Source organism: Chelonoidis abingdonii, chromosome 14 (genome assembly GCF_003597395.2).
Source record: "Chelonoidis abingdonii isolate Lonesome George chromosome 14, CheloAbing_2.0, whole genome shotgun sequence".
NCBI classification, from domain to species: domain Eukaryota; kingdom Metazoa; phylum Chordata; order Testudines; family Testudinidae; genus Chelonoidis; species Chelonoidis abingdonii.
In genome coordinates this window covers 20,968,358-20,996,205 of record NC_133782.1, presented here as the reverse complement: position 1 = coordinate 20,996,205, position 27,848 = coordinate 20,968,358, and the positions used below count along the sequence as shown (strand labels likewise).

The 27,848-nt window shown below is 49.7% G+C and overlaps 1 protein-coding gene across 4 annotated transcripts in view; it reads left to right on the top strand.

The window, feature by feature from the left end:
- Window positions 1–3,061: 3,061 nt before the first annotated feature.
- Window positions 3,062–27,848, top strand: part of SRC (SRC proto-oncogene, non-receptor tyrosine kinase) — a 69,821-nt gene continuing 45,034 nt past the window's right edge. For 2 of the 4 annotated variants that reach the window (XM_032767385.2, XM_032767383.2), the window contains exon 1: window positions 3,062–3,573. The gene's annotated coding sequence lies outside the window, so the exon portion shown is untranslated. Of the gene's footprint in view, window positions 3,574–3,638; window positions 3,851–27,848 lie in introns of those variants that run through there. The other 2 variants (XM_032767386.2, XM_032767384.2) reach the window with 2 other exon arrangements.

Genomic DNA, 27,848 nt, shown 5'->3' with positions numbered 1-27,848 from the left:
AGATTGGAGGGACTTGTTGAAGGAGGGATTAGGCAGCACTGTAAAGATACTCATGCAGCAGAGACATGCTCACTAAAGTAGGTAGATACCATTACTGTGATGTCAGTGCTTGAATTCAAAGACCTTCCAGGATCCTCAATCAATAACAACAGTATGTCCAAGTCAGTAGCAAGGCACAAGGACAAGTTAGCAGGGAAAAAGCTTACTCTCCTGAGCTGTACCTGTTCTTCTCTATAGAATGAGAGGAATCTGGACTCCTGCTACGTCAATCCAAGTACCTTTCTTAAAGTGCATATAAATAATAATTTGATGTGTCCATGTTTTGGCTTGTGCGGGAGACCTCATGGTTGCCAATACTCAGTGAGCCAAATTTGCATCTATAAATTAGTGCCAATTAGTGGCTAGGATGGGATGCTGAAAATGTCCCTCTTTGGGAAGATCACATGTGCCTTAAAAAGAGCAAAGGTATTGAGCTGCGTGGGTGGAATCCTATTTCATTTCCACTTCTGTTCTCACTGACATTCAGCCCTACACTTCCTCATGTTGATCTACTGAATGCTTCTGCCTGTTCCAAAAAGGCCATTTCTCCAGGGCCAAGAGGAAGTTGGTTTGCCTGACTGTAGGGGTCTTTCCCACCAGTGATTTACCAACCTTCCAAAACATTGACCTGAAGGGGCCACGTGGGCAGAGAGGGGAATGCAGTCTCAGTGTTTACTCAAGTCTGTAAATTTGGTTACGGAGCAATTTATGATTTCCCCCTGTGGAGTCACAAAGAAGCTCAACCTTTAACTGGTAGACCACAGCCTCCTGGGATGCAATGAGATCTCCAGGTTCTTTAAATCCTGATCCCAGGTGAATGGGGAAAGAGAATATAGTGGAAACAGAGCCTGTTAAAGCAGTGGTATTAGAGATCATTCAGATATGTACCATTACTACTGCTTCAAACATGGTGGGGCAGTGGGGCTAGATTCCCTGACTACCTTAAAGGGAGCTGCAAAATAACATACAATTAAGGCTGGTCTTTTCCATTTCTCTATGATCCATAAAGAAGGCCTGAAAGGTTGTTTATTTTTGCATGCTAGTTTCTAGAGGGGAGGTTTTGTTTTTCACTTTAGAAATATCAGGAGCATCAAAGCTGGTTTTCCTTCTCTTGTTGAAAGCCTTTCTTGGAGGATGCAGAGGAGGCTTTATATTTCTCTCAGTTCTTAACTGAAAGGGCTGGAGTAAGTAACAAAATAGCTTTTCTTCCAACTGTTTTTTTGGTGTCAAGAGTTAAGTAATAAAAATGAACCCAAAGCATTTTAAACAGACTGCATGGAAATCACTTCCCTTCTCCATTAATCAGGTTCCACTTTTATGGGATATCAACTGCTTAGTTCTCCAGTTGCCCATAGAGCTTCTGTGTTAAAAACCAGATCCGACTTGGAATGCTAATGTAAAAGTCTAAGCAGAACCTCCACCCACCCACCTGCCTTTTTGGGGAACAGGTAGCTGAGGCCCTTTCACAGGAGGTAGCATGATCTAGTAAATACATCCTAGGACTGGGAGTTCAGACATCTAGTCCTCCCTCTGTTGTGTGATCTTGGACAAGTCACTTTCCTTCTTTGTCCTCATTTCCCCTCCCTTGTCAGTCTTATCTGTTTAAATTGCAAATTCTTAGAGGAAAGGACTGTCTCTAGGTCCTAAACTTGTTTGAGGCCTTATAACAACAATTCCAGGCAGGGGTAGGTCCAGGTTCCAGGCACCAGTGCAGCAAGCGTGGGGCAGCAAGCCGGAGGGCTGGCCTGCCAGTTGCTGTGAGGGCAGAAGTCAGGCAGCCTTCAGCAGCGTTTCTACGGGAGCTTCGCCGGTCCCGCGGTTTTGGCAGTAATTCGGCGGCGGATACGCTGATGGCAAAGGACCAGCGGACCTCCCACAGAACCGCCGCCGAATCCGCGTGACGGGCGGACCTTCTGCAGAAACGCTGCGGAAGTCTGCCTGACTGCTGTGCTTGGGGCAGCAAAAACCATAGAGCCACCCCTGATTCCAGGCCTTCTCATTAATGCTTGTGATGGGCTCAGATGAGTGCCATGGAAAAGCCCAGGAATACTCCCCCCCCCCCCCAGGAAGCACTTTTAGGACACAGGATTAGCTCAGTAATCACTGGGGTGCCCCTAGACACCTCAGGGAACAGTGGGGACTCATCTGCAGGCAGGTGGGATTTTTTTAAATTTTTAAATACAACTATTTCTTTGTGCTCTAGAAGGCTACCCAGAGGCAAGCACATGGGCAAACACACAGGCCTCCTGCATGGGTTTAGGCTGGCACAGCCCATATTTACCAGGGAAACCCTTTGGGGCTGGGACTGGGGCAGGGGCAGGGACAGGGACAGTCTTTTTTGTCCTGCAAAAAGCGTCAAAGAGTCCTGTGGCACCTCATAGACTAAGACATAGTGGAGCATGAGCAATTGTTCTGTTTTTCCAGCACTGAGAGCAATGAGGGCCCCAGTCCATGACCACTGGGTCTCCTAGTTGCTAAGAGAGTACAATAAATAACAACAACAACAACAATTCCAGTCTGCTAGCGGCCGGGGTTTCCCTGCAGCCTTGGAGAGCCAGCAGAGATGCAGCTGCTCTGGGGGCTGTGCACAGCTCGCCCCACCTCGGCGGGCCGTTCCTCGCCGCCACAGCTCCAGCTTCGCCACCCATCTAGCTGCGGCGGGGGCTGGAGACCGGAGCTCCGTATTCTCCCCATAGAAAAGCGACGTCAAGCCCTGTCTTGCAAACGTCTCAGCTTCGCTCCGGGCTATGCCAGTTTCCAGCCGCTGGCACAGCGCCCGGAGCCTTTTTTTTTCCTTATTAAAAAGAAGAAAAAAATATCCGGGGGGAAGGGCTGGTTCTTTTCCCTTAATCTGTTTCCGGTTTGCTGCCATATTCCCCCTTTTGGGGTGGGTTAGGGGAGGGGAGCATTTGCAAATAACTAGGAATCGATGCTAAGATTTGGGGTGGTAGCGGCAGGGAGAGGAGGAAGGGCAGGGCCGGACCAGGAACCACCCCCGCCGTGAGCGCCTGATCCCAGGCACCTGGAGGGAAGGCAGGGGGAGAGGAGGTTATTGCGTTGGCCTCGCCTGGCCCCCGATGCTAAATCCAAGCAGGCAGCAGCATGAATCACAGTGGGGAGAAGGTTTCTCAGCCGCAGGCGGGCGTGAACCGCTGCTGACATCACGGCTCCAAGTTACAATCCGGCTCTCTAGCCATTTGCTGGCGTTGCAGCCGCGCCGGGAAGGGGCCGGGGGCCTGAGCAGCCGAGGGGGTTAATTCCGCCCTCCCCACCCCCGAGAGAGACAAAGCCAGAGCCGGGTTTTTGTGTCTGTCTGGGCGCGCCAAGCATGAGCCGTGTGTCCCCGGCGCGGCTGCCCGGCTCGCTGCAGCTCCGCGCTGGTGTCTCGCAGCGGCGCGGGCGAGCCGTGTAAGTGCGGGGGCCGGGGAGCCTGCGAGCCGCCGAGGGCTTTGCACGTGGGGGCTGCCGCGCTTGGGAGGAAGGAGCTGAGCTAGGAAGCCGCCTGGCTCGGGGAGTTTTTCGCGGAGAGAGACGGTAAGAAACCGCCCGGCTGTCGCCTGCGCTGCCATAGGGACTGGCCGGGGGAAAGGGGCTGGTGATACGCTCGGGGATATTGACTGACCCGGAGCTTCGTTAACCTGCCTTGGCGGGGTGTGTGCGTGTGGGAGGGGGGTGTCTGCTGGGGTTGTGTAGGGGCGTTACACTTCTCCTCTGAACAACAACAGCAGCAGCAGCAATTCCTGTGTGTGGCACCTGGGAGCTGCCTCCTTACGGCTGAGGATGAATTCGCTGAAGCAGCTGAATGGGAAAGGTATTGTCTGGTGGGGCTGGAAAGGGAGGGGGATGTGGGACTTGTTCAGAGCCCCTCACTTTCTTTTGTGGTGGTGTAGGGCTGACTGAAAGGTTGGGGCTGCTCTGTCTAGCCGAAGACTTTCCGTAGTTCATTTAATCAAACCACTTGGGGAAGCAAGACAGGGAGGGAGCAGGAGCTGTATATAGGCCAAAAGATGAAATATTAATAACTCAGCTGCTTTGATGTCTTCTGATTCATTTCCCTTTTACTATTTGTTAAATATTCATTTCAGTGGGATTAAAAAAAAAAGGTGCTCTTTGGGGGTTTGTGTGTTTACATCATTTTGAGGAGTGTAGGAGAATCTCTGCTCCTCACTTCTTTCTTTTTTTTTCTTTTTCTTTCTAACCTGGCCCTGTCTTAACTAGGGTTAATCTTGTGGAAGACTGGAAAACTGTTTATTACTTACCAGCCCTGTAACTTCTGCTTCTTCAGATCAGTAGAACACCACTATAAGAGAGAAAGTAACACGCAAGGTTTTATAATTCATACTAGATCTGTAGTAATCAGTTGCCGTCACGCTAAATACTATAGTCCTAGGTACACAAGGTGGGTGAAATAGTCCAATAAAATATATTATTTCACCCACCTTGTGTACCTAGGACTACAATATTTATCATGACAGTCACTAATTACTACAGATATGGTAGCTCTAAAGCAGAAGTCAGTCCAATAAAATATATTCTGCTTTAGAGCTACCATATCTGTAGTAATCAGTGGCTGTCATGCTAAATACTGTAGTCCTAGGTACACAAGGTGGGTGAGGTAATATATTTTATTGGGCCGACTTCTGCTTTAGAACTACACAGAGTCCTAGGTCCTTCTTCTGAAGCTAAACACCTGGGGTCAGAGCGGGCAAACTTCAATGGGGTTTTGTTGTTGTTTTACTCTCTAGCTCTCCTGGGTGTATGCGATGAGTGTATGGGTGGTGCACATGCTCTGCTTTATCATTCTGAGACACTGTAAGAATTTCTGCTGTCATCTTGGTTCACTTATTTGTACCTGCTGGAAGAAGATGTGTTAGACCCAATGGAAGCAGGGGCGGCTGCAGGCCCCAGCACACCAAGCGCGTGCAGGAGCAGTGCCAGGGTTTTTGGCGCCCTAGACGAGGGTCCTTCCACGCTCCCAGTCGTTGATGGCAATTCTGCGGCGGGGGGGTCCTTCTGCGCTCCTGGTTTTCGGGGCACTTCGGCGGCGGGTCCCGGAGAGAGTGAAGGACCTGTCGCAGAATTGCCGCCGCCAACCCAGAGCGCGGAAGGACCCTCTGCCGCCCAATTGCTGCCGAGAGTGGCAAAATGCCGCCCTCCCAAATCCTGCTGCCCTAGGCAACCGCCTAGGTTGCCTAAATGGAAGCACCAGCCCTGAGCGCGTGCTTGGGGCAGCAAGCTGCAGGGGGCGCTCTGCCGGTGCCACGAGGGCGGCAGGAAGGCTGCCTTCGGTGGCTTGCCTGTGGAGGATCTGCTGGTCCCACGGCTTCGGAGGACCTCCAGCAGGCAAGCCACCGAAGGCAGCCTAGAGCCGCCCCTGAATGGAAGGGGCAGTCAGGAGGTGCTTAATACATCTTGACCCTGGCAAGGCGTGAGTTGCCTCTTCTGTTGGATGTTCCTGGTACTGTGTGGTGTCTGTCAGCGAACTTCTGTACGTCTTTCTGCAAAAAATGAATGAGAACCTGCTGCTCTCTCTACCCTGGGATCACTCCCTTGGCTCCTCCATTCCTTCCCCTCCCCTGTCCCTGAGTACTTGCGCAATGACTTATACTAGCTCTGTTGGGATACTTACCTAGAGACTAGCAGATGTTAAGCCCTCCCAAATAAGTTTCCATTTTTATAAAACCTAGGGCTTTAGAAGCCCATTTTGTTTCTTGCCCTGTGGTGACTGAGTGCCCTTGGGGGGGAATAGGCTGCACTGGGAACTTAGAATTGTCTCACACAGTCTCTTTGTACTAGTATAGACTGGGAACAGGCATCCAGTAGTCTACAGTTCATAAAGAAACAAGATGGTCAGTGATTGTAGTGTGTATGTTCTCCTTCCCCAAAAAAGGTGGCTAACTATTTTATCTGTTCTGCAAACCAGCTAAACGGCAGGTGACCCACCAGACTGTGAAGGGTATTTTAGGTCATCCCAGAATGTAACAAATCCCTGGTAAAGTTTGCCTCTGCTGGCTTGAAGCAGGTAGCTGCTCTTGGCTCATGCGGCAGAATGCTCACCTGGAGATGTGTGGGTTGGCTTTCTGTTTTGGGCAGGCCTGTCTGCTGCCAGTGAGTGTTAGCTTTCTGAATGCTCTCCATCATGCTGGGCTTGTGTGTGGGAGCTGCAGGGTGGAGAACTCAACCTGGTTGCTTTGCTTGGAAGTCTCCAGGACTCTAGTCCTGCTTGCTATGGGATCATGAGTGAGCCACGTCTCTGTGCCACCTACAAAGTGCTGGTGGCCGGGGGTGGGGAGGAATAGCAAACCTGACCCACACTAGTAAAACAACTTGAGAGCCTCCAAGAAGTGCTGTCTAAGAGCTTGCCTACATTGGGAAAGCATGTGAAGCTTGTTGGTGATCTCCCCCCTTTTCCCTACTCCCCACCCCCTGCACCGCCAACACACACGCCTGCCCCAGCGTTTCCAAGGTGGAAGCTGTAGCATGGACAGAATGCAGGCATGTCTTGCAGCTACTCTGTGAGCTAGATTAGGGGACGTGATGGTGAAATGCCTGCATCCTTTCTACGCCACAGCCTTTATGGTGGTCCGTACCAGTGCAGGTAACCACTTGCCAACTTCTTCTTTTCAAATACTGTATTGGAAAGCCGTTCATGTCGTATCTGCCAAGCCTGGAGTTCCCCTTCAGCAGGGATAGCTCTATACATGTCTAAGGCCTTCATTCATCAAAGCACTCAAGTACATTATGAAGTTCACCTTTACTGAATGGGGGGCCCCCAAAGCTGTATGGGATGTGTGATGATCCCAGTGCCATTACCTGTGATTGGGGGAGATGCAGAAGAAGACAGATCATTGGGCATCTGAAGATGAAGCTGTGGCAATTAAATATAAATGTTATGTTTAAGTTTGAGGACTTGGTCCTGAGAATTGCTCAGCACCTACAACTTGTTAGTCAATGGGCTGGATTTTTAGCTGGCTTATAGTGTCTAGGCTCACCCAAGATCCCACAACAAGCAGGGCTAGAACTCTGGAGACATTGAAGTCAATGGAGCTATACTATTTTCACCAACTGAGGATCCAGCCTGATGAGAGTTTTGCCCACTCTGCACTCAGGCCTTCAATGATTATGATGTTAAACAAAAAGATGGTCTAAGCCAAACCGCTTTGAACTATGGGAGGCTGGAGTTGGAATCTGCTTCCAAGTTGTGAGCAAGAGAGGTAGGTGGGGGAATCTCTCTCTGTGGCGGCTGCTGCTGAAATAGTGGATCAGCTGACATTTTAGGAGGCTGATTTGTGTGTGGCCATGTGCTGGACTTAAGAGAAAGATATGTATGTCCTACTGATGGATTGCCTTCCACTGGGCAGGCATGGTGGGCTTGTGAAACTCCAGTGCACGTGCAGAATCAGGAGAGTTGCCTGAAAAGTAGCTCTACAACTTGATGAACTGCCCGGGTGTGCTTTGGAGTTTGGGGGAGGGGGCCAGCAGCCAGCAAGTACCTAGATACAGACGTGGAGGATAGTCTCACTTTGGAGACCTGGAAAGAGGCTATGCAGTTAGAAATGACCAATGTGTATGGGAAGCTTGGCCAGTGAGAGAAACCAGAGGAGCTGCTTCACTAATTTCTGTAGCCTGGTTACCCGGGAAGGGGTGTATGTTCAAAGGTCTGAGCGTGTGAAACGAAATCTGCGCGTAATAGGCAAAATCACATACTCTCTCGTACTGAAGCGGGTAGTAGCCTTTGCTGGTGGACACATGTTGAAATGTAATAGCATGTGAAGGTGATGCTGTTGTCCCTGCCACAGCAGGACTTGATGCCTGAAGCCTCACTTGTTTCCTAGGTGGGCCCAATCAGGCCTTAGTGGGCACTTGTCCTTTTTCCACAGTGGTTCCTCAGTTGGATTTGATTGTGCAGCCTCTGAATAGCAGAATGAAACCTGCTCTGTGGCATCTGGAGCTGGAAGAGCTGTGACTGTTGCTGCCCATTTGTGTATTGGCAGAAGTGTGGCTGGAGAGGGGTGGCTGAGAGCTGCCCAGTCTCTGATTGCATTATTCCTGGTGGGAACTAGGGCTAATGATGGGATTAAGCCAGGACTTTGAAATCATTGGTAAAACTCTCTGAACATGATCTGGAATAGAACTACTGGGCCCAAGTCTCACTTAATTACCCACAAATGTAAATAATAAAGGAGTTTGGGGCTAACCATAGGCTGAAGTGGACGACTTCAGTTCCTTAGTCTGCTTCCTCTGAGTGCTTAACACAAAAAGGAAGCATCCTTTCTATAAAGGGCTGTGTTTTTGGCATTGCTGGGGACGTTTGAAAGCCTATCTAAAGCACTATTGTTTCCTGTACTGTCTGTCTTACTGCTTGATTTTTTTAACATGCTCCCTTTTATCTCTCAGAACATTCCCATATGACCTCACTTCCTCAACGTGTAGCATCTCGTTTCACAGAACCCAGTTGGAAATTCTTCCGATGCATTTCACTTACTCTGGTGCAGAACATGCCAGAATGAAAGAAGTTCTTCCCCCTTGCCTTGCCCATTTGCCCCCCCCAAACCATCCCCTCTGTGCTCAGTGAAGAAAGCACGAGGCACCTCCACCCAAGTTGCTGAGTTGTGTGTTTGTTTTTGTTTTAACAGGGAAGAGGCAGATTCATTTAAGTTGATGCTTGTAAATGAAATATGAGCTTAAATCACTTAACATGGAAATAACTGTCTGTGCTAATGCTATTCATGCTGCTCTAGTTAAAATGGTCAGTGTTTCCATTCCAATAAAGCCCTGTTTTCTGAGGCTTATAACTTTGAGTCATTTAACAAAACAAAACAAAACAAATCCCTCCAGGCTGAAATTTGCTAGCAAAAGTCTGCCTAGGAGCAAACGTTTTAAAGTATGTGGAGCTATTTAAACCAAACTTTACAAAAACAATTTCTCTTGCCTTCAATTTTTTTAAATGGCACAGAACCACAAAATAAGTAGAGGTCTCCGAGCTCTCCATAGAAGAAAAGAGTAAGCCTGTGGCACTGTAGTAAAATCACATGTAGATTTCTTTCTTTTGTGTGGGGGAGGGAGAAATTAGTTGAGATTCAACTCTGAAATGCAGCTACATGTCATCTAGTAGCTGCTTTTGACAGTATTTTCTCCAGAGGTTTCACCTAGATGCCCAGACCCACATCAAGGCCCTAATCCTGCAACAGGCAGAGCTCCACTGGGACATCAACTTGTGAAGATCTTATTTCAGGATTGGGCCTTTACTCTGTGCAGCAACCTGTGCCTGGGCTGCGGATTCTAATGTTCAAAGTGTGGTTTGAAAACAAACCTTGGGAGGTATTTTGAGAGAGCATGGTCTGAGCACAGGGCTGGGAACCAGAAGCTCCTGGGATGTAAATCCAGCTCTGCCACCACATTCCCTTGAGGCCATTTATAACCTCTCTGCCCTCAGCTTCCCCATGAGTAATATGGGGATGATCCGGGGCCATGGTGAGATTTAATTCGTTAATGTTTATGAAGTGTTTTGCAGATAAAGGCTAAGCATGAATATCCCCTTTGGGAGAACCAGCTGGCCCATGCTTGCTTCCAGTCTGGCTCTTGTTCCATTTGCCAAATCTCTTTAATTAAACCAGGTGGATTCCTGATTCCCGGGGTGTGATGCTGCAAATGTTCCTGTGTTGCTGGCTTAACGTAAAGCAGGGATGTGGCCACCCCAAGTGGTGGGGCCGATGCGTTGAACTGTGACTCTAGAAAGAAAAGCAGGTGTCCGTTTTTGTAGAGGCCTCGGCAGAATGGGGTCCCAATGCCCCAGGGTGCAAGATGCTCAGCACCCTCAGCTTCCACTGAAGTCGATGGGAGCAGAGCCCCTAGTTGGGAGAGTCCTAGTACCCTGCAGGATCAGGCATTTAGGTGACCAGCTGTCCAGTGGAGGGACCTACAAAACATCACGCTTGGGGAGACTCCTGCTCCAAATGGGAGTCTGGTTAAACTAATCCTGCATACAGGACATTGGTGCTCCTCCCTCCTCATGACTGGTCTTGGGGAGCCTGCTCCCTGAAACCTATCTCAAGTGAGTGGCCAGAAACTGAGGAAGCCTGGAACTGGACTAGCCGGCTGTGTCGATTGTTTAAGGTTGTTTCATTAGACTAGTTGAGGACAGGGTTGCTTTGGGGCAACAGAGTATGGAGAGGAAACACAATGCCATAGAGCATCTGGAGGAGAAAACATTGGGCCTGCAGTCTGAACCACCCCCCCCCCCCCAGATTCCTTCCTTGAAGTCTGAGGATCTGAACGTCTCTGCTCAGATCTCCCTTGGTTTCATGACCAGATGCACTGAGGTAGCTATAATCACCATTGCGCTGGTCTGATCAGGCTTAGCCAACTAGATTTTGCTGCTGTTCCCGCTCTGGGATGAACTGGAGTAGGAGGCAGACAGAGATTCTGGGCTTGAAGGATCCTGAATAGCTGTTGTAAATCATAACGGAAATGAAGATGGGGTCCTGATGTTGTTTTGAGGGAAGGGAAGATACTTCTGTCCCTGGTACCATCTATGTTGTTATGGGCACTCTCCAGGTTGGCTAGCTCCAAGGACTTGCTCAGTAAAGATTAGTCCAACTTGTTTCTCTGCCCTAACTTTGCAGGTTACAAATTCCGTAATGTTAATGGTTTTCCCCAAGGCCAGTACAGTAGCTGGCTCCTGGTGTGCTCTCCAAGGGGAACTGCAAAGGAAAATGTCAGCTCTCCTCCCAGTGAGAGGCATGCTGGTGCTCAGGTATCCTTGTGGGAGGATCTTGTTTTGGGGTTGACCCTCTGTTCCAGGTGGGTGGGAGAAAGGTGAAGGTTCTGATCTCTTGTGATACTGACTTTGTCTCCTGCTTGGGTTTGCTGGGTCATTTTCTCTTCTTGCTTGTGACTTCTCCTGTGCAGTATTTACTCCCTGACTTTCTTCTAGTACTGTAGGAAAATCCTGGAGGCTGGCTCTAAATTTCCCAGCCATGTCTCATGTTTGACATATTATGGTCTCATTTCCGTGACTGTAAACTTTACTGGCACGAGGCTTGCTGTGCTGTGCAAACAAATGGAGGAAAACCTGACAGCACACTACAGAAATAGCTTCCACACTGCATGTCTCCTTCTCAGCTTGTGGTTTCTCACTGACACTGCGTGACTGCTGGTCTGTGGCTATAATGTGGAAGCAATAAAGTGAGGCAGCTGCAGCTGAGTTTTACTTTGCATTTGTCTGACTCTGAAACTCTTGTGAATCAAAACCTGGGGAGTGCAGAAACGTGTCCTCGACTTCTGCAAACTGTGGAATCCTTCTCAGTTCTGCTGTGCATGGCAATGCCCTCTTCTCATGCAGGCCAGCATGAAACTGGGCCTGGGCGACATGAAACATTCATTAGAAGTGAAACCCATCTACCCCTGTCCCTGCCCTATTCCTGTTCTCTCATGTTCATAGAATATTAAGGTTGGAAGGGACCTCAGGAGGTCATCTAGTCCAACCCTCTGCTCAAAGCAGGACCAATCCCCAGACAGAGTTTTACCCTAGTTCCCTAAATGTACGCCACAGGATTGAACTCACAACCCTGGGTTTAGCAGGCCAGTGCTCAAACCACTGAGCTATTGACCTGGGGGGTTTTCCTCCTTCCTCTGCAGCATGGGGCACAAGTCACTTGCTGGTTTAAACTAGTGTAAATGGTGGATTCTGTGTAACTTGAAGTCTTTAAACCATGATTTGAGGATTTCAGTACCTCAGCCAGAGGTTAGGGATCTGTTAAAGGAGTAGGAAGGCAAGATTATGTGGTCTGCAATGTGCAGGAGGTCAAACTAGATGATCATGATGGTTCCTTCTGACTTTAAAGTCTGAGTACTGGGTGCTTTGAGCCCTGGCTGGCTGTGTGGCAGGGAAATGCAATAAGAAAAACTCTAATAGGCAGAAAACCAATTCACTTTATAGAAACAGCTACACCATTTGAGCATTTGTAGAATTCCTCCTGGTGGGCTTGAATCTCACTCTTCCTATAATCATTTTCTGGGGGATGGGACACTAGACCAGGAGACCTCGCTTCTAACTCCTGACTATGACACTGATCAGGTTTGTGACTGTGACCAAGTCACTTAACCTCACTTTGTCTCATTCCCCATCTGTGAAATAGGGCTAGTACCTGCCGTCTCAGAAGTGCTTCGATGCCTGCTGACGAAGCTCTAGAAATGCTTGTCATTGCGTAGGGTGCTTCCATAACATCGGTGGGGGGATGGAATCTGTTATACTCATGAGACCTGGAACTACAGCGAAGAATGAGTGAGGGTGGATAGAGGTACTGAGGTAACTGGGGCTGGAACACAGCCGTGTGCAGCATTGTCCTCCTCTGCCTATTCCAGCTCTGCACCATGATCCTCTGTGCAATCCTCTGACACTGCAGGAGCCCTGGAAGCCTCTGATGGCAAATGACAGCCCCAGGCAAGTGGGACTGAGGGTTTTCTGTGGGTACAGCCTGCTTGCTGCTTGTAGCCATGTTCTGCTACGCCTCTCTGGAGCCAATCTGATTTCTATGAACAGGCTGCTTCTCCTCCTCTGACCTCTCCCTCAGCATAGCCTCAGATGGATTTGACCAGACAAAGGTCCAGCGTGGAGGGGGCCGAGCGAGTTTGTGAGGCTAGGAGGGGGAATTAGGTTCATGCTCCAATGTTAAAGGCAATTGAGTCCTAAAGCGGGCAGGGTGGGGCCTAAAGCAGGGCACAGGGGAGGCCTCTAGCTGCCATTCTGGTTTGATAAATGTCTGATTGTTGGGTGAGATGAGCACAAGTGGCGCAGCTGTCCAGGCATGTGACTTCAGAGCAGTGTGTGGACTCAAAGGGGTCGTGTGGGTCCTGGCAGAGGTCTGGAGGGGGCCAACTTGCTGAACCTAGGGAAATGGGAAGAAGTAACGCAGAGGAAGTTGCTGTCCTCTTCCTATGGCATTGGACTCTGCTGCCCGAGGGGAAATAGCTGTAAGCTTCTCGGCCGGCTCCTGAGATGCAGGGCATGGATCTCACTTTCTGTGCTGCCTGCCTGCCTCTCTGTAAAGCCTGGTGCAGATCTGGCACTGTTCTTGCTGCGGAGTTGGGTACTAACAGCCACGTAAGGAGGGCAGGTTTGACCCTGTTTGCAATGGCTGAGTAGACAGCTCTGCATTTGATACGCTTGCCTTTCATGTTGCACCCTTCCTCCTATCCCTGAGCTTGTAAGGGACTGCAACAAGTTAGGCCCTTCCCTTAAGAAAAAATCCCCTTGATTGTGATGGGGAATGAAATTGACCCAACAGGGCTCTACAGAAATGAGCCGGAACCATCCTGTGGACTCTGAGAGGAAACTGGATCCCAGCTATAGGTTGCATAGGCTGGTTTAAAAATCTTATGCCATTGTATAGACTTCTCCATAAGGGTTAATTTTTAACTGTGCTTTAGAGGTCTGACTGGGAAGCCCCACTAGCGTTAATGTTTATAGTAGGTATTTGAGAAACGCCAGTGAATGATGCGCTTTGTCTGCCCTGCACCAAAACGGTACTGGGTGCCCTCATTCACCTTCAGCAGCGCTAGTGGCAAAGTGCTCTCATTAGAGCTCATCAGTGATACCAGTGCATAAAGTAGCAGGGATGGAAATCTTAATGCATTCACAGCCCTCTGAGTACTTGAGCAGCTCAACTCCTGGCCTGCCAGGAGCCATTGTCACCCAGCTGCAGACTGGTAGGGGAAAACTGAGGCAGCAGTATTAACCCTTGAGAGACTGGCTGAGATAGTGAGGCATGCATGGGGGTAGCAGGCAGGGGGGAGTTTTCTCTCTTCAGAGACACAGTAGAGCTTCCAGGCTGGGCGGAGAGTGGCTGCAGATTACGTGCATGGTGCTGCACAGAGATCAGAGCTGGTCTCAGCCCTGCCATGCCCGCTTTGCCATAGCAAACAGGGTGGGTGGTGGCCCTTCTCCTTGCACAGCTTCGTGGGTTAACAGGGGTTTTTTGGAAGCCCAAAAGGTGAGGGTGTGACTGTGTTGGGCACAAAGGACACCATGAACAAAGGCAGCAGAAATGGAAGGAGACCCTGTGGTAGAACTGAGGGATTGGGTTGGGAGTGGTCTAACAAACTCCTCACCCACCTGGTGCCCTGTTAGCTGGTGAGCGCTCCGCAGCATGTCGCCTGATTAATGCAGAAAGCCTTAAATATAGGGACTGTCAGGGAGAGAGGTCATGTCTGTAGCCTGTCAGTGCAACTCTTATCACCCCACGGGTTCCAGCACATCTCCAGCCCCTGTGTAGCAAGCTGCTGCCATTGCTAGTTTGGTGAAAGCTCTCCTGGTTAAATGCTGCTCACGTCACTCAGAGAAACCCTCCCCTCTCTTCAGTTCCAGGCAGCCTTGTGGTGCTGGAACCTCTGGATCTCCTTTAGATCCTGCCACAGCATCTACTGACTGACTCATGGCTGTGGCTGGCACAGTAGCCCCGTGTGTCTTGCATTTGGGAAGTGCCTGGAGCTGACTTATCTTGGAGGGATGGGGAGGAAAAGAAACAAACTCTCAGCTTTTCCAACTGTCTCTTACTCTGAGGTTGGCCTGACCACACTCTCTGGTACAGCCTTCGCTGCCTTCTTGCCTCTCAAGGCTCTCTCAGCCAGAGCAGTTCTGAGGAATCTGATGCAAACAGGAAGTTGATTTGCTCATCTTATGAGCAAGCATGATCTGCTAGAGATGCAGGTGCTGGTGGGCCAGGATGGCCTACACACCTGAGTTGTCCTGTCTCAATAACAAACGATTCCCTACCAAGGCGGGAAAGCCAGCTCAGACAAGTCCATCTGTGCTATTGTTACAATATAGGAAAAGATCCCTCCGTGATACAGCCTCTGAGGGAGTAAATACTGTACTTGTGGGGAAATACAGGCAACAAACACGATGCAAATCAGGGAGACTAGAGGCCACAGCTAAGATCAGGCCTTGCGTGCTAGGTGCTGCACAAATACATGTGACAGTCCCAAAGAGTGTACTGTCCAAATCGACAAGACAAACAATGGATGGGCATAGAAGCAGTCTCAGAGAGAGGCCCAAGGTTGCACAGCTGGCTGGTGGCAGTGCTGGGAATAGAACTTACGTCTCCTACGCATTGGTTCATGCTGTTCCTCAAGTTGATTTCACTAGCTCCAGCCTTGAAACAGGCAGTCATTGTGTTGTAATATTGCCTTCATATTACCAAGAGATCGGGGCTAGCTGTTCACTTTTACCCAGCCACTTGCATGCCTGGAACCCCCTTGAAGTCTGCAGCCACGGGGTTCTTGTCTTATGTAGTTTTGTACAGAAACACCCAGTGGTTCCGGAACAATTTGTATGGGGGGCGGGGGGTGTTGAGAGCCATTGAACCAAACTGTAAACCCTGCATATAATGGAAACCGCTTCCAGCCAGGGGGTGCGGCAACACCCCTAGTTCCAGCACCCCTGCAAACACCTGGATCTGATTCCTTTTCCCTTTCTTTCTCTGCATGCACAGTATTCATTTGAAACTGGCTGGTTATGCCTGTGGACCACTGCCCTCAACTGGATATGCGAAGCTCTGCCATAGACCTTACACTACCACCAGCTAGTGAAGATTCTCCTTCTAGTTTCAGCGGCAGAGGCCTGTCCTCTTGAAGCTGGAGGATCTGTTTTTCTCTATCACTGTGCAAAGAGTCAGTGGCCTCTTAAGGGACTAGATGGTCTCTGTGCCGCGCTGCATGGCCATTCAAATCTTCACTGCATTCATATCAGTTGCCAGACTTGTCTGTTAATTACAGTTGGGTATGATATTGGCTCCGCTGATGTGTTCTGGAGGCTAGGGGTGTATAGGATATAAGAGACACCGAAAAATCAGGCATTAGATGTAAATAAAATGGCCATAGTGGGTCAGACGAGACCAGTTTTGACCAGGGTGAGGGGCAATATTGGCACCTTGCTAGGGCCTAGAACCAACTGCAGCCTTCCCATTCTTAGGGTGGAGATGTGGCCCATGGAGATGCAACGCAACAGCTTGACCTGAGCAACCTAGCAACTAGAATCTGATCTCTACGTGGATGGGAGTGGATTTCTGATCCGGAGGCAGAAACTTCCTTCCAGCGGTAACTAGTTCCCAGCTGTAGGAGAGAAGCAAATTCCACTTGCAGCTGCTTCGACAGAGCCAGGAGCCACATGCAGGCAAGCTCTCTCCCAGAGCTACTGACAGGCCACTGCAATGACAGGAACCCACAGGGGAAGCTTCTGCTTTCAGTCTGAGATGCCTCCCTACTCCTGAGAGCTGTGGGGAGCACACACTCTGAAAGAGGGCGGAAGTGACTCAGCCACGATATTGCCTGTGGGCAGCCAAAGTGCTGCTCTCTACCTGTTCGAGCAGAGGTGAAGCGCCAAGAGGGAATGACACACCAGAGATCATTGGAGCCACTTCATGTGCTTGAAAGCCTTGGGCCAGAGCAAGGATACCAGCTCAGCCAGGCGGGAGAATCCTTTGAAGGGAAGGAAGAGCAGGGCCACATAGAAGAGACGTTCCAGGTCTGAACAAGTGCTCACCATCCCTGGCTGTGCTGGTGTCACTGCCCAAGCATTTCCATACTAGAAACCAGCAGGGCCAGTCTGACAAGGAGAGGAACTCCTGCAGGCTTCAAAGAAATCCTCTGCTGCAACTCCAGCTCTTAGAGGCATGAATCCAGAGATGGGGGAACACGTACATCACAAGTGTGCTGATCCCTTATGGAAGAGCCCTATAGAATTGAATAGGGATTAAGGCAATAGGGATCTATAGGAATTATTCTTCAAAACTCTATAGCAATGATAAAGATGATCCCAAAAGGACATAAGGTTATTGGTTATTCCATTCTATAGGGAAGTTGTTCTCAGAGTGCTCCATCCTCCTTGTCACGTGGGTTTAATGCAAGTCACTTCTCTATTTGTCTCTCCTGCTATATGGCCTTGGCCCAGATAAGTGACCTCACTGCCTCAGTTTCTCCCTCTCTATAAGGATTGCAAGGCCACCCATCAGCAGAAAGCACTCAAAGAATCTCAAAGGTGTTATGCTGCACATGCACCGTGCTATATGAGTGCTGCATTCACCATTAGCAGGGGACAGATTCAAATAGAGGTCACTGCAGAGATCGGCGATTTCTGAACCCATACTGGATTCCCCTCCAGGGCATGGAGAACGTTCCCTGTTCATAGGGTCAAGATATCATATCGCAGATGCCAACTAGCAGGAATCAAAGGGAGCTCTGAGCAGCCTTGTGCTGACATGAGCATAGCGAGGGAGATCTGGCTCCAAACAGGAGTGATACACCTTGTCACTGGTGTACAGTCAAGAGATAGTGGGGTGAGGAAGGATGAGTCACCAGCGGAAATACAACACAACACCCTTTACCCAGAAGGGCAAGAGAACACTCCTAGAGGAGCAGGAATGGGTGCAGCACTACAGCTGCTCGGCACAGCAAACAGAAGTGAAACAGAAGGTGCCGGCTGCCAGGCAGGGCTAGTCAGCAAAGTGTCCCTTTGTGCATTGAAAGCTTTAATTTACCACTGACAGTCGAGCTGTGTTTGCCTATGCAAACCCGTGGGGAGATGCAACAGCAGGTCATGGTGAGCTCCAAGCAGGGTGGGCTCCAGGCACCAGCTTAGCAAGCAGGTGCGTGGGGCGGCCAATTCATAAGGGGGCATTCCGTCCGGTATCAGGGCAGCATGTCTGTGTCTTTGGCGAAAATTTGGCGGCGGGTCCCTCATTCTCTCTTTCTCTCCCTGTTTGAGCTGCCACCAAAGAGGGAGGACCTGCCGCCGAACTGCCACAGAAGAAGCGGCATGGTTGAGCTGCCGGGGAAGTGCCGCCACTCTTTTTTTGCTGTTTGGGGCGGCAGAAAAGCTGGAGCCAGCCCTGGCTTCAGGGGTGGATCCATTCCTGACCCAGCTCAGCAGCACCTCACACGGCCCTCCAGCCTTTCTGACACTGACTCCTGAGAGGGGAAGCGAGAAAGCAGATTGCGGGGGAGGGGAATCAAGCATTGAACTCCTCTGAGGCCGAAGCAAAGGGAGAGATGAATACTTGCCCAGGGCCCTAGCAAAGAGAACCATGAAATGCACAAGGAGTGAGTGCATCACAGAGCACAGGCCCCTTGGATCCTCACTGTAGATTCCATGGGCTTTGGGCAAGGGGGAATATTGTTAGTTTAACTAGGGCCTTGGTCACCCAGTGGGATCTCCATGGAAATGGGTGGAGGCCAAAGGGAATCGGGTGTCACAGCAAAGGGCGAGGCATAAAAACCTAATGGAAAGAATGGACTGAACCTCAAAAGAGCCCAGGTTCCGGGCTGGTTGAAACTTTGAGGTGGCGTTCTGTGAGGGGGCGTAGTCCAGTGTTCGGAGCACAGGCCTGGAAGGTGGGAGTTGGGCTTCTTGTTCCGATGCTGCTGCTTGCTTGGTATGGTCCATGGTGAGTCTCTGCAGGAGCTCAGCCCTGTCCTGAACCAGGCCATAAACCTCTTCCTCACTTCCCCCATCTGTGAAAGGATGATGCTATATTCACCTCCCTAAAGGGGAAGGGGGGGGGGGGCGACACTGCAAAGACAGTTTGTTTGCAAAGGGCTTTAAACATGCCATGTGGTAGAAGTACATGGGGACTTGTTTATCTCAGCTGGCTAAGATCAAACACCGCATCAAGCTAGTGGAGACGCCCTCTTCTAGGAAGGGGCTCTTCCATCTCCACAACTCTGACTGTCACTGGAAGTGAGCTGGTCAGAATTTTCCTGGGGTGAAACTGCATGGGGTGAGCCAGTGGCACGACAAACTGGCCCCTCTTGCAGCTGACTTTGTCTGCAAGCAAAAGCCGTATTGCTTTTGGTTGGCTTGCCATGCTTGTGCTCTAGTCTCTCTCCCTTCCTGAGAGTGAGGGTATGGCTACACTTGGAAATGTGCAGCGCTGGGAGTTACAGCTGTGGTCGTACAGCTGTGTAGGAACAGCGCTGCAGTGCAGTATGGCCACATTTGCAGCATGCAGCGCTGTTGGGAGTGGTGCATTGTGGGCAGCTATCCCAGCGTTCAGTGGCTGCAACGTGCTTTTCAAAAGAGGGGGGTGGGGTGGAGTGTGACAGGGAGCGTCGGGGACAGAGAGAGCGGATTTTGAGGACACACTGTGAAGCTCCCTGCCTTGCAAGTTCAAAAGCGGGGGGTGGGGTGGAGGTGACAGGGAGCATCGGGAGACAGAGAGACGGATTTTTGGAGCAGACACTGTGAGCTCCCTGCCTTGCAAATTCTGGCCATTTCCCCCACCCTCTTCTCAATCACTTTTCTAAAAAAATAAAGCTTCAGACCAGTAAACAGCTTTCTCGAGGGATTCCCTCTCCCCCGCCATGCTGTTTGTTTCTCAATGAAACAAGCTGTTAACATTCTAAAGCCTCGGCTCGGCTCGTCTGGTGGAGCAAAGAGCAGCTGTGTTCGGTAGCTCCGGGGAGTACCTTCCGGTTTGTTGTAGACAGGAATTCTGGGATACCTCTTAATACCCTGGAGGCCAATAACAGCGCTAGTGAATGACCACACCTGATGAGCAGCGCTGCATCACCAGCGCTGGATTCGCTACACCCGTAGCAGACCCAGGAGTACAGCCAGTGCTGCAGCCAGGGAGTTGCAGTGCTGGCTGAGCTTTGTAAGTGTGGACACCGAGTAAGTTGCAGTGCTGTAACCCCCTCACCAGCGCTGCAACTTACACTCAGGACTTGGCTACACTTGCAAGTGAGGCTGTGCCAAGCCTGCAGGAAAAGAGGGGGTTCTCTTGGGGAGCGGAGGAGGGGTGATGGGAACCATTGCCAAGAAAGCAGCAATGATGGGTACCATTATTGGGGGTTGGGGGGGAAATCTCTAAGGTGGCATGACTGAAATCTGAGCTTAGCTGAACTGTGCACATTAGTAAGGTTATGGCCTGCCTTTCAATTCTGTATTCCAGCTCAGAGATCAAAGCCTGCGTGCTGGGAGGAGGGGAAGGACAGAGTGAGGTTCCCCCTCCCTTTTTTTTTTTTTTTTTTTAATCTTCAGCAGTAAACAAAGGGAAAGAAAGCCCTATTGTCCATCCCTTCAGCAAGAGGAGATGCTCCAGATTGCTCACAGCAGGATTCCTCCACAGAGCTCGTCTATGAGGGCCTCAAAATATCAAGTGGAGCCTTCAAGGAGCTCTTTCCTGCCCTCTGAATGCATTTCACTCAACAAAAGGTTCGTTAAAATGAAAGGGGAGGGATAAAAAGGCTTGAACTGATGAATTAGAGGGAAGCTAGTCTGCCTGCACAGAGTAAATGAGGTCATTTTTTACCAGCGCCAGAAAGTTAAACTCATGTGTCAGATCAAGGTGATTCAGGGTTTGATTTTAGTGTGTGGCTGGCTGCTACAAGCTCTCGTTCCATGGGCTTCGCCAGCTCCCTAGGAGGAGCAAGCGGGGGGAAGAGATCTCTGCAATTGAACACCCTCCCTAGGAAGGGAATATTGTTACAGTACCACCAAGAGGCACTAAGTGGGGATCAGAACCCCCTTGTGCTAGGTGCTGTACAAACACATCAAAAAGACCGTTTCTGCCCGCAAAGAGCTGACAGTCTGCATCTAAGATGAGACAGCAGGTGGATACGGACAGCTAGGGGAAGGAGAGCACTAGAATACAGTGAGATGATTGTTAACGCTAATCATAATCGGTGGACACCAGCTAAAATGATGTGGGTTGCATTGAATGGAGTTACTTCTCTTGGCTTTTCATACACTTGTGAGATTCTCACTTAGCAAACTAGTGCTGCTGGCAGTGAAGGGACTTCCATGGCCAGAAACTGAAAGTGCTTCTGTTTTATTTTGAAATCCCCAGGCCTGGTGTCACGGAGTGTGGGGAAGTCAGGGCCCTGCACCTCTCTTCCTGAGATTCACCGTGACTCTCAGTCAGCCAGTAAAACAGAAGGTTTATAGATGACAGGAACACAGGCCCAAGCAGAGCATGTAGGTACAACCATAACCCCTCAATCAAGTTCCTTCTGGGGGGTTCAGGGAGCTTAGACCCCAGCTTGGGGTTCCCTGCATTGCACCATCCAGCCCAAGACTGAAAACAAAAACTCCTCCAGTAGCTCTCTGCCCCCTCCCCCCAGCTCTTCGTCTCCTTTGTTCAGTCTCCCAGGCAGAAGGTGTCACTTCTCCCAACCCCACTTCTGGCTTAGGTTACAGCTCAGGTAGCTTCCTTCAAGGGTCGTTCCCCATCCCGAATGCAACTCTCCTGCAACATTCTCAGGTCAAATCCGCCCTGCTTCCTGCTCTGTCACACCTGGTGGTGCAGCTGACCCAGCTGCAGAGCTCACTTCCCTGTGCTGTCTTGCTTGCAGGCACCCCCTGGCCTGAAGGACTAGGGAAGTGGCAAGAAGGAAAGGTCCCTGGATCCTGCCTGGCCCCATTTTGGCTGGTGAAGTTTGTGGGGCCAAGGGGGTGTTTGTCTGCTGTGGGCTGGGCTGAGATGACAACTTGCTTTGCTTGGAACCTCCATCTGGATTTGCTGCCCAACCCTCTCCCCACTCTCAAGTGAATGTCTGTTACTTCTCTCAAGCATGTAAAATACAGCTCACTGGAGCTTCAGCAGTTTTCCCATGTGCTGCAAGGACCAGTGTTAAACTCAAAGCTTCCACTGATGATCTTCTTTCCTCTCTCTGCCTTGAGTTGACAGTCTTTCTGGGTGTGGTTCTGGAGCCTGCTGATGGGCATGTTTACACAAGGGCAGGGAAAGCTGATGAGCCCCAAGTGATGGGAAGTGCCAAACCATGGGTCTGCTATCTGTGCCACTTGTCCGCCCTTGGGAGAGGGGGATGGGACGTGTGCGCTGGCTGGTGTGAATGGTGACCAAGAGATTCCTCTTTCTAAAGCAGCAGTTCTCAAACTATGGGCTGGGCCTCTCAGGGGAGGCACTGGAATGTGTCGTGGGAGGCATACGGTGTGTGCGCTGCTTTTTTTTAAATCTTTGGGTGACTGGGGCTTGTACAGAAGGGCCTTGCCCACCTGGGGGGCAAGGATAAAGGGGACAGCCAGAGCCCCACCATCCCATTCTCTCACCGGAAGGTGGAGGGGCTTCGGGTATCTGCCCCGGGATGGCAGCAGCAGCGCAGAGGTAAAGGTGGCAGTGGGGCAGTAAGTTAGCCGTGAAAAGTTATATTGACAAAAAGCACTTTTCACATTGCCGTCCTTACTTCTGTGCTGCTGCTGGCATAGCACTGCCTTCACTGCTGGGTAGTGGTATATGTACTTTAAGCGGGGGGTGGCTGAATGACTGACTGCAGACACACAAAGAAGAGGAGCCTGATCAAATAGGCTTGAGAACCACTTTTCTAAAGGGAACAGAGTGCTGAAATCTGAGTCCTGAGATCGGTGGTTTTCTCTTAGAACAGGTGCTGGGAGGGCTTCCTCCCCAGACACAACCCATCTGTGTGCCTTAGAGTTATAAGAACTGCCTACAAGAGAGGAAAGCCCCATCTCCAGGACCCAGCCTACCTGTGGCCTCTAACCCTGCCAGCAAGAGTGCCCATTGGTATCTGAGAGAGAGGGGTGTGTGGTGTGGACTACTCTTGGACTGCCCTAAGAATTCGGCTGCTCAGAATCTCAACAGTGCTGCTTTTCCCTAAGACAGGGCTTGCAAGGATATCCTTGGAAGGCTGTCTTCTGCAGCTCCTGCATTGGGAGAATCCTTCCCTAGCCAGGTCGGAGACTTTTTTGAGCCCTTGATGCTTCTTTAGCCCTTCCATCTAGTGTGAATGGGTTGGAACTTGAAGCAGAATTGAGACACCGCCTCACTCCAAATCAACACCAGCCGGATAGGAAAACTCTGTAATGGAGGCGCTAAAGCCATCTACCCTCAACCCTCCCCTCTGACTAATGACACTGCAGTAACGAACATGTCATTGGGGCTAAAGGTTCCAGGTCATATTTCCTGCTTTTCCTCTGGGTTTGTGTGTTTTCCAGTCACACTCTTGTTCTTCCTGGAAAGCTTGTGGTATCATTGGCATTACTGACTTGCACCATCTGCTTGAGGTGTGATAGGAGCTGGGCAGGCCCTGAAGGAGTGAAGGCATGAGGAATAGGAGCTCATTATTAGGAAGGCTAAAACTGGGGAAATGGCTAGAAGAGAAACAAGAACAAAATGGAGGTTTTTCTAAATCTAGCTATATACTAGAGGATCCTGAATGCAGGACCCACTGCTTTTCATCTGGTGCCTGTGCTCTCTGGTGGTCTGAATGGGCCACTTTTGTTCCTGGCATTCCAGAGCTGCTCTTAGACAGGTTTATAGCTTCCTACTCCTGGCTGCTAAAGCCTGTCTCCTGAGATGATGCTCTTTAAAGATAGCTTTGCTGGGCTGTCAGCTGTTCCCAGGCAGCTGGGCTTTGCAGAGCCCTGCAAAATGTTTTCATAGTGAATTGCGGGGAAACTGGGACTACTTCAGAATGTTGTGAGGCAGTTGAAACTCAGATCCTTGTGGATCACTGGACTGGCTGGCAGGTTTCACTTCAGAACCCTGAAACAACTCCTGGCTTGGCCAAAGTGGCCAGCTGAGTTTCACCTGGCTTTGTGTTGAAATTGTTCAGTCGTGTGGCCAAACCTGGAACTCCAAGCAAAGCTTATGGCTGTAGAGCCTTCCTGGTTCAAGCCCAAAGACTGCTTGGCTTGGTGATGGGGAAATCCCCACTCCCCACCTTCCCTACCCCCACAAATCGGTGCTTAGTAACTGTCTCACCCTGCAAAGCCTCTTTCTTCTCTCTCCTTATTGCAGACCTCTGTCACCTACTCTTAATCTTTCTCGCCTATGTGGCATCCAATTGTGTCTGGCTCACGCGTGTGGGTGTTGAGTGGATTAGATTAGCTGGTGTCTGCAAAGAGCTTGCATGGCTGCATGCACTTTGCATCTGTAAGCCACACACCTGCTGGGTGTGGTGTTCTGTCCCATCAGTCCACTTAGAGAGAGAGATTAATGAGTCTGCTCTAGAGCCTTAGCTAAAGGCCGTATGGTTTTTAGCTCATCCAGTACAGGCTCATGCATATAGCTCCAGAGGTCCCAGGTTTTGTCCCACTTGCCGATGACCAGGGTCTGTAGGTGTTACACATAGGGTATGTCTACACTACCCGCCAGATCGGCAGGTAGCGATCAATCTATCAGGGATAGATTTATTTTTTTTAATGGTGTGTAGTGCGGACGCGATAAATCAATCCCCGATCACTAGCCCGTCGACTGCTGAACCCAGCTTGGCGAGAGGCAGAAACAAAGTCGACAGGGGAGCCACGGCCGTCGATCCTGCGCCGCAAGGATGCGAAGTAAGTGATTCGAAGTCGATCTAAGATACGTCGACTTCAGCTACTTGCGTATCTTAGATCGATTTCCCCCCCACCTCTAGTGTAGACCAGGCCATAGACTAATTTGACAGCACACACTGCCCTGGAGGGAAACGCAGTCTCTACATTCTCACCCAGGGGACCATTTGAGTGGAGCTTGGCTGTTTGCTGTGAAAATGCGTTAGTGTTGCCTGACCTGGTACAACTGAAAGCGGGCAGAGTTCATGGCTTGTTTCCCTCTAAACCGGCAACAGCCAGCTCCTTGGATTCCCTTTAGTGATCACTGACTCAGTCCTCTACAGAGTATGAGGGGCTCAGTCTCAGCACCTTGGCTCATAGAGACCCCAGGGGCCTCTGTTTCCCCACCTCCTTCAAAAAACATTCCATCAAACCTTCCATCTTCAGGCCCCTTGTTAAGTGAACAAGGGGCCATCGACTGGCACAAGAGCCTAGCTTCCACTATTTCATTGCTCTTTAGTGCCAGCGTTCCATCCATCGGTCTCTCTGAACTCTGTTGAAAGGAGAGAAATTCAATAGTAATAAGTCACCAGGACCAGGTGGGATTCACCCAAGAGTTCTGAAGGAACTCGCATATGAAATTGCAAAACTACTGTAACCGATCACTTAAATCAGATTCTGAAACAGATAATACCTATGTAATACTAGGGGGGAGGGGCGGGTGTTTTTTTGTTGTTGTTTTTTAAAGGCTCCAGAGGTGATCCTGCCAGTTACAAGCTGATAAGCCTAACTTCAGTGCTATGCAAACTGATAAATCTGTTTTTCACTGTAGTTTCAGTCAGACACACAGATGAACGTGATGTGTTGGAAGAGTCAACATGGGGTTTGTAAAGGAAAATCATGCCTCACCAATCTATTAGAATTCTCTGAGGGAATCATCAGGCATGTGGACAAGGATGATCCAGTGGATATAGCATACTTGAACTTTCAGAAAGCCTTTTTACAAGTCCCTCACCAAAGGCTCTTAGGCAAACTAAGCAGTCATGGAATAAGAGGGGTGGTCCTCTCTCACAATCACTATCCCGTTAAAGACTGGAAACAAAGGGCAGGAATAAATGCTTGGTTTTCACAGTGGAGAGAGGTAAATAGCAGAGTCCCCAAAGTATCTGTACTGGGACCAGTACTGTTCACCATATTCTTCCCCTTTTCCAGATCATATATGAACAGTGAGGTGGCAAAGTTATTCAAGATAGCCAAGTCCAAAGCTGACTGTAAAAAGTTACAAAGGGATCTCAGTAAACTGGGAAACTGGGCAAAAAAATGGCAGATGAAATCAATGTTGATAAGTGCAAAGTAATGCACATTGAGAAAACATAATTCCAAATATACATACAAACTGAGGGTGTCTAATTTAACTGTTACTGCTCAATAAAGAGATCTTGGAGTCATTGTGGATAGTTCTCTGAGAGCATCCCACTCGGTGTGCAGTGGCAGTCAAACAAGCTAACTATGTTAGGAATCCTTGGGAAAGGGATCGCTAATAAGACAGAAAATATCATAATGCCACTGTGTAAATCCACGGTACACCCAATTCATGAATACTGCATGTGTTTCTGGTTGCCCCATCTCAGAAAGATATATTGGAATTATTAAAGGTACAGAGAAGGGCAGCAAATGACTTAGTGGTATGGAATAGCTTCCCTATGAGGAGATTAAAAAGACTGAGACTGTTCAGCTGGGAAAAGTGATGACTAAGGGGAGGGGGAAATATGATAGAGGTCTATAAAACCATGAATGGTGCAGAGAAATGAATAGGCAAGTGTTATTTACCCCTTCACATAACACAAGAACCAGGGGTCACCTGGTGAAATTAATAGGCAGCAGGTTAAAAGAAACATAAGGAAGGACTTCTCTATCCACCACACAGTCAACCTGTGGAATTCATTGACATGAGGCGTTATAAAGGCCAAAGGATTCAAAAGAGAATTAAATAAATTCACAGAGGATAGGTCAATCAAGGGCTATTAGCCAAGACGCTCAGGGATGCAACCCCACACTCTGAGCATCCCTAGCTTCTGACTGCCAAAACTGGGACTGGATGATGGGATGGATCACTCAATTGCCTGTTCTGTTCATTCCCTCTGAAACATCTGGCACCAGCCTCTGTCAGAAGGCAGGATATTGAGCTAGAAGGACCATTGGTTTGACCAGCATGGTGTCTCTTATGAGGAGGGAGAGGGACTCAGTTGCTGCTCTAGGTGAGGGTTGGATGTACTTGCATATGTTATAAGCAATTCCAGTAAGGCTTGTTTTCTAGCTGTCATGGAATCTCCTGTGGTCTCTAATCTGCCTGTATGCACTTCAGAGTGGCAAAAGGGCTGCTTCTAAAGGGTGTGAGTGGCAACTGACTGAAGAGGGAAGGACCGTGGTCTGTGTGGTGATTATACAGGACTGCAGAATATCGGTGTCTCTCCTCGGGTGGGACTGGATAAACAAGGCTAATACACAAGCCTCCTGCATCTACAGATCTGAATTCATATCCCAGAGTAAGACCAACATGAAATGGAAGGCTTCCTTTGTGAAAAGTGGTTATCTGCCATAAGCCAACCTCAGTGGCTTCATGCCCTCTCTGTGCTAGAGAAGTAGTCTGGTGTTGGCTGTTCATTAGCAAAGGCTCTCCTTGTGGTCTTCCCCCCTCAAATGAGGTAGAAAATGGTTTGGGGGCTAGCATGGATGAGCTAGATCTTTGTGTCCTCTTTAATGGACTTTGTTATGATAGTGAATGCTCTCTGAGAATGGATTGGTTATGTCTACAATAGCAATTTACAGGCTGCTTTCAGCACCCGCCTGAGGAGATGGGTAGGCAGGGTGTCTGTGGCTGACAACCATTGTCAGCAGCAGCGTGTAATTTTCCTAATGTAACTGGATCTCCAGTGTAGCGAGACTGTCTAGCTCAGCCCAGGGATGGGCCCGTTGCAGGTGTATTGACAGAGCTAGGGTAGTATTACTGTCTGGCGTTCTCCCCTACTGGTAATAATCTGGGGGTCGGGGCTGGTTCCCTGCTGCCACAGAATTTTGGGATCAGTTGTATTTACCCATTTTAAAAAAGACCTATCTTTTTTTCCCCTCTGTTGCTGATTGCAGCATGAAGTGTAAGGAGGAATCAGCAAGTCCTGGCAATGCCTGTTTAAAAAGCTGGTGAGTCAGGTGTCTGAGATGGGAATCAGCCACACATCACTTAAGATTATGTCACAAACATCAAGATGGCACATATCGCTGTGTTTAACATAGGGGAATGGCACTGGCCTGCCAGGATGCGTGCACGGTGCTCTCTGATCCTGACAAGTTCTCTCACCTAGCGGTCTGCCCCGAGTGTACTAGTTGTGAGCTCTCCCACAGCATCTCTCCAAACAGCTGTGCACAATACAGCAGCTTCCCTGGTTAAGTGACACTCGTTGGCACTTACGGGGTTTATAAACCCTGTCCTACATTTTAAAAAATGACTTTGGGGGCCCAA